This window comes from Quercus robur, chromosome 11 (assembly GCF_932294415.1).
Source record: "Quercus robur chromosome 11, dhQueRobu3.1, whole genome shotgun sequence".
In the NCBI taxonomy this organism is placed as follows: domain Eukaryota; kingdom Viridiplantae; phylum Streptophyta; class Magnoliopsida; order Fagales; family Fagaceae; genus Quercus; species Quercus robur.
The window spans coordinates 19,920,027-19,926,609 of record NC_065544.1 but is presented as its reverse complement, the minus strand read 5'-3'; positions in this window follow the sequence as shown (position 1 = coordinate 19,926,609).

The following is a 6,583-nucleotide window of genomic DNA, read 5'->3' as shown; positions in this document are numbered from 1 at the left end:
CCATAAATATTTAAGTCAAGAAGGAAATAATATGAACCAAAAAAGTTGAAAGTTACAATATGATATTCTAACCTTTTCGAAGAAGAAGAATAAAAAAAGAAGACTTCGGATCTCCAGATTTTAAGTAATTGCAATTAATATGTTGATTTTATCACGTTGACCAACTCACAATATGATAAACCCATACTTTTGGATGCAACTGAAAATCACACTAATGAAGTTTTCAAAACTTTGTTTGATGATTTTAAAAAATTGGGATATTAATATTAAAAGTTGGCAATGCTACATCATCAATATTGGCTTCTAAAAGAATTTTGCATTTTATCTTTTGGCAAAAATTTGAATATTGTAATTGACTTTTCCATAATTTATAAATCAATTAAAAAGTCATATAAATTATTGTCACTCCCGTAAGGGAATTTTTTTTTTTTTCTATGAGATTTTTTTTTTGTTATGAATTATTGAATTATGATATTGGTGATTTGTGGATTTTTTGTTGTGTTATATTTGAACTATGGAGGGACCACGGGCCTAAAGAAAGGGTTAGGTGATTAGTTTCTTTTGGACCATTTGGACCAATCCAAAAATTTGAGGGGGACCAACTATAAAACCAAAATTACTTAAATTTTTCAAAGAAATGGCTTTTGGGGGGGGGGGGGGGGGGGGCATTCCCCTGCCCCTTAGTGGGTCAGTCCCTGATTATGAGAACGTAACGCGGAAAGTGGTCATGGTGAACACGCATGAGAAGGACAAAAACTTGGCTTGCATGAACCTAGACTGCTTTAAGTCTTGATTAACATTTGGCTTGGATTACTCCAAAGAGTCAATAAGACCTAGGCTTTCTTTCTTAATTTCTTTGTTTTTTGAAAAACGTACAATATGAAATTTAAAAAAAAAATTACAGGCCCATTTGGTACATACGTTTAAAAACTAAAAATTGTTGTTTGAAAACATTTATGGAAATACGTATCGGTGAAAAAATGTGTAAAAATACGTGTAATGTTACTTAAAAACTGAAAATTATTGTTTGAAAATACAAACCAAACAACTTTCAATGTACGCCAAGAGGCACTAATGACTGTTTGACTATATATGCCAACATTAATTGGTCATACAATTCTATGACAAAGGTTGATGAGTTGAAAACAATGTTGGGAAGTTTAAAGGGATAAGGAATAGGGTTTTAAAATTAGTAAAATAGAGGAGAGAATAATAGATATCATCATATCACTTTCATTGTTTGACTCTCTGTAATGTAGAAATTAAAAAGATGAGAATAATGTAATAGAAGAAGTAAAAATATTTTATTTAGGCTATCTAAACATATATATATATATATTGTAAGGACTAGAAGATCTTGCGGCCCAAGCCCACTTAGAACAGTGAGTTGTATAGTTCAACCTTGGCCCAAATCAATAAAATTGTATGAGAGGGAAACAAACAACAAGAGGGGGCTCTGCCCAAGGACGAAGATAGAGAAGAAAATGTTAGTTTTATAGAATAGAAGAGCATGTATCCCTTCACAAGCTTGCCCAAGGAGGCTAAGATTATACAAAAAACTATGTTGTTCACTCTCCTTTCTCTATGTTCTTCTTGTCTTTGTTTAGTGCTTCTGTTTTTTTCTAGATACTTGTGTTTTCAGATCCCTTTTTCTGTAAACCCCCATTTTCTTATATACTTCTCCTTTCTTTATATCTCAACCATCCATCCCTACCTAACTAGCTTCCTCTCATGACACTTGTCTTCTTCTACATCTGAAGAAGATGGTGGAAGGAGCTTGCTTAGCTGTAACTTGCACTGTTCAAGTCACTTCCTCATCAATGCAGCTGCTAAAACTGTTGCCCACCATTTAATGCGGAGGCGACAGGCTACTCCAAGCCAGAAACTTCCCCTATAACCATTGACTCTCTCTCTCTTCAGACTCTCGCTCCCACTTGGAATCCCTTAGAGCACTTTGACTCATCTCCTCCTTTCCTTAAGTGTCTTTCCTCCTCAGGCCCGTGGACTATAACATCCCCACAGTCATATTGTAACTCTTCAGATCCATCCTTGGTTCTCGAGCACCCACACACAAACACACACACACACACACACACATATATATGTATATATTGTCAATGTAAACCCTCCTAATAAAACAAAAAGTTGATTATTGATCCATTCTTATTTATTTTCAATAACTTATATATCCATTTGTATATATATTGTTAATGTCAACCCTCTTGATAAAACAAAAAGTTGATTATTGCTCCTTTCATACTTATTTTCAATAACTTATATATCCAGTTGTAGATGTAGCTTCGACAAAAGCTAAGTTTAGAGGGAAATTATGAGCATTACGTTCATGCATAATTTTCATATCAAGGTTAGCACAATTAATAATATCAGCCCAGGTATTAATTACACGGCCATAACTATCAACTACATGGATTGGTCACAATTTTAAGAAATCATATCATCTACAACTCAAGAAAAATTTGTGTTCTATATATTGTAATTTTATGCCCAATTAATGTGTGGATGTCTTTTATATATATATATATATATATATATATATATACTACATGAATGGCACATTAAAAAAAATCCTCACCGCACTATATGTAAGCAACTTAAAATTTCTATACTTTTAAGTAAAATTCTATCAATAATATTCCAGTATGTTTAAATTAAAAGTACATAAAAGCTCATAAACAAAGTATCATCTCCTTCAAAATTTTCTCAATTTGAAAAATTAAAAAGAAAGACATCTGCGACTTTGAGGGATAAAAATCACTCGAAATCCTCTCAATTCTCAAACATTTTTCTTTCACACCTTAAAGAAACATGGTAGGAGTGTAACCCCAATGGGCCCAATCCAAACATAAATACACGACACATCTAAATTGTTCTATTTTTCTTTACCCCAAATTAAAATGAGATTATTTTAAAAATAAGAATTGAAGTAAAATGTATAATAAATTTTAAATTAAGTCGAGATTATATCATCATGCTGATTTTGAGTAATTTTTACAATATTTTAGATATTCATATATGTCATGATGCATAACCAGCTGCCGTGGCCTACTGCCCAGCATGTCCCTTCTCTCATCCATGGGCCAAGATTCCAAAAAACATGTTTTGGTAGCTGATCTCTCTCTCTCTCTCTCTCTAAATGAAATTTTTTTCTCTCTTCCCCTCCTTGTCAGCCAACAATATGTATTATTTTTATATCATTATATAATTTGTGAAGAAATGAGTTCAAGTTACACATTTTCTAAACCATTGAATATAAGTAGATCTAACAGTAAAAAAAATACTCATTAATACTAATATTCTAATTAGATTCTCATTAATTTTCCTTTATTTATTACATTCTATACCTATCTCTAAACCTAAAAAAAAAATATATATATATATATATATATATGTCTCTCGCTCTCTTTCTCCTCCACTGCACGTTTCTCTCTCTCTCCTCCACCACTCTTCCACCTCCATGGCCAGGTTGCCGGCAAAAAAAAAGAAAAAAAGGACTTAATTTAGTGTTACACTGAAGAGGATTTGGTGGATCTGTCACCTAACAAGCAAAAACTGTTGGTATAGACTCTAGATATTCTTTTCAATCTTGCTTAATTACAAAAGGAACATAGCACAAGCAGGAGAAAAATTTTATGGACCAATTTGTTAGTCGCTTTAGTTAGTAAATTGGTATTGCGGTATTGGCATTAGTACTGATCATCTTCAAAATTTTGTAGTGGATGAGTTTACATTCCAATAATCATATATGTGAAATTCACAGTTCCTTTTAAATAAACCTAGGGACCAAGCAAAGCAAGGTGATAAGATAAATAGCGCATTAACATGTGATACTCCCTAGTATTAGAAATTCTAGTTGTGCAACCAACGGCTGTGGCTTTTTTTTTTTTTTTTTTTCTGGCGTCCTAGCCGTGAAGGTGGAAGAGCAATGGACAAGAGAGAGAGAAACCTATACTTTTTTTTTAGGTTTAGAGATAAGTATAAAATGTAATAAATAAGAGGTAATTAATGAGATGCTAATTAGAATATTAGCATTAGTGAGTGTCTTTTTTTATCGTTAAATCTACTTAAGTCCAATGGTTTAGAAAATGTGTAACTTTTTAGGGTTACACTAGGTATAACTTAAACCCATCTTATTTGTGAAACTCTGTATTAATGTACGTCATTTAATAATTTTTTTAATATTTTAAAATTTTCACCATTAAATTACATTATATTAATTACTATTTAATCCATAAAATCATATTTTATAAATAATTTTAAAATTAAAAATAAATAAATACTTTATAGATGATATTGATATTGATTATGGATTATTTTGACATCTTTTTAAGAATGAAAGTTGTAAAAAGATAATCTAATCCACGTAGATTGTTTAAAATTAAAACCTTAAGTAAAAGTACAAAGTTATCATGCTAAATTATAAATTACACTCTTTCACTTCAATTTTAACTTTATTTAATTTAGTCATTTTTTTTTAGTCTCCATTAAAACTGAGCCGTTAAAAACTCCAAAATAAGTATTTTGTTTTGAACAACGCAATTATGACAAAGACTAATGGAATGACTAAATTGAATAAAACTAAAAGTCAAAAAACTGGATTGAACAAAAATGAACTTAGAGAATAGATTTGAATTTTAGGTGAAGTTCGAAGGTACAGTTTATAATATAGAAGGTACAGTTTGTAATTTAGAAAAGTTATTAATTATTATAACACTGTACAAACTTTCAAAAGTGACGTCAACTACAACTTGATCATAAATCCACACATAGAAAAGTACAAAGTTATTAATTGCTATAACATTAACAAAAGTGACGTTAAGTATCTCTGGATCCTATCCAAACAAATTTTATACCGACAGCCAACTTACTATTTAAGCATTCTAATTGAGAACATATCCCATATTACCGAATATAACATAAATTATTATCATTCTTTTTTTTTTTGAGAAGAAAATTATTATCATTCTAATCACTAAATTTGTATCGTTTGGTCTGAAATTCTAAGCCTAGATACTACAAATAAGGCTAAAATACACTATTGGTCATTGAAGCTTGCTTAGTGAACATAATTGATTTTTTTTAAATTAAAAAATGAGCACTATTAGTTATTTGGTTAATTACAATTATTGTCAATACCTAGGCTTTTTAAATAATGTGATATTTTTTATAAAACAATTACAAAACAAATTGACATGTCAGGGGTAATACTCAAAACAAATCCCAAACTCGATTCCTAATAGGAAATCCCAAAAGAAATTCTCAATCTAAAAAGCGTAAGAGTCTGTTTGGATTGAGGGAGGAATGGAGGGGACTTAGCTGAAAATAGGCTAATTTTCGGCCAATTTTACTCTACTCTCCTTCAATACAAATAGACCATAAGAAAGAAATTTTTTTTGCCCTAACCTAAAATTCGTTGCCCTCCTCCACGCGATGCCACCTCCCTCCATAGAAGATGAGTTAGTCTTGAAGCATAGTTATTTCTAAGACTTTGGTGACGCCTCCAATGCATTGGACTAGTATTTTGCATGCTAAAGTTAGGCTTTGTTTTTAGAAAAGTGCTATATTTATAATATTTTTAAAACAAATCATAAGTGGTTAGTTGTTATTAGTTCTAATTTGAACCTACCACTAAAATTACATTTTTGCCCTACCAATGACAACTTGTAACAACTTGTCATTTAAAATTTGTTGTGAAAAAATTGTAGAGATAACGTTTCTCTAGTTTTTAAGTTTTTAAATTATTTTGGGTATATATGGGGTATGATTGTGTGTGTCATGCTCAATTTTTCTGTATAAAAATATGACGAGTTGGTAACTTGGTATCTCATGCACTAGGCGCATGAGACTTGCCTCTCACAAGTAGGTGGGCCCCACACATGTGGGGCTCACTTGCCTGTGAGAGGTAGGTCTCATGCGCCTGACATATGAGAGATTTTTCCAAATATAACATTTCAATTTCTATTGAAAGGTGTAAACAAGATTCAAATTTAAGTAAATCTTTTTTTTTTCCTTTTTTTTTTTTTTTTAAGATCATCACAAACAAATTCACAATATTTATAACAACTCTCTTAAATGGCAGAATATAATAGTCGCTTATCACTTTTACACAAATACACAATTTTTTTTCTCTACCAATTTACGGTTAGTCACGTAGAAAGTTATGAGCAAAATTATACTTTCTTGTTTTACTAGATTATATTTTGTTTTATTTCTTAGGATTAATCTCAAATTGCAACACAGTTGCACATAATTTGGCTAAGTTAACAGTGAATTTGACAAATTATATAATATAGATGAAAGATGTTCCATCCGATGTATTGTCTTCTTACCATGCTGATTTAGCTGGTATTGCGTGATTTAAAACATTACAGTGCCGTTTCTCCAAAAAAAAAAAAAAAAAAAAAAAATCTCAAATTGAATAGTTGGCGACGTTGTTGGAGTGTCACGCTCAGTCACAGGGCGTGGGGCCTGTGGAGGGTTGGTTTGTCCAGTGTCCAATAATAAGCAGTTGCGTCTGTTAGTCAATCTCTTCCACGTAACGTTGATTTGGCATTTTGGGCCCCAC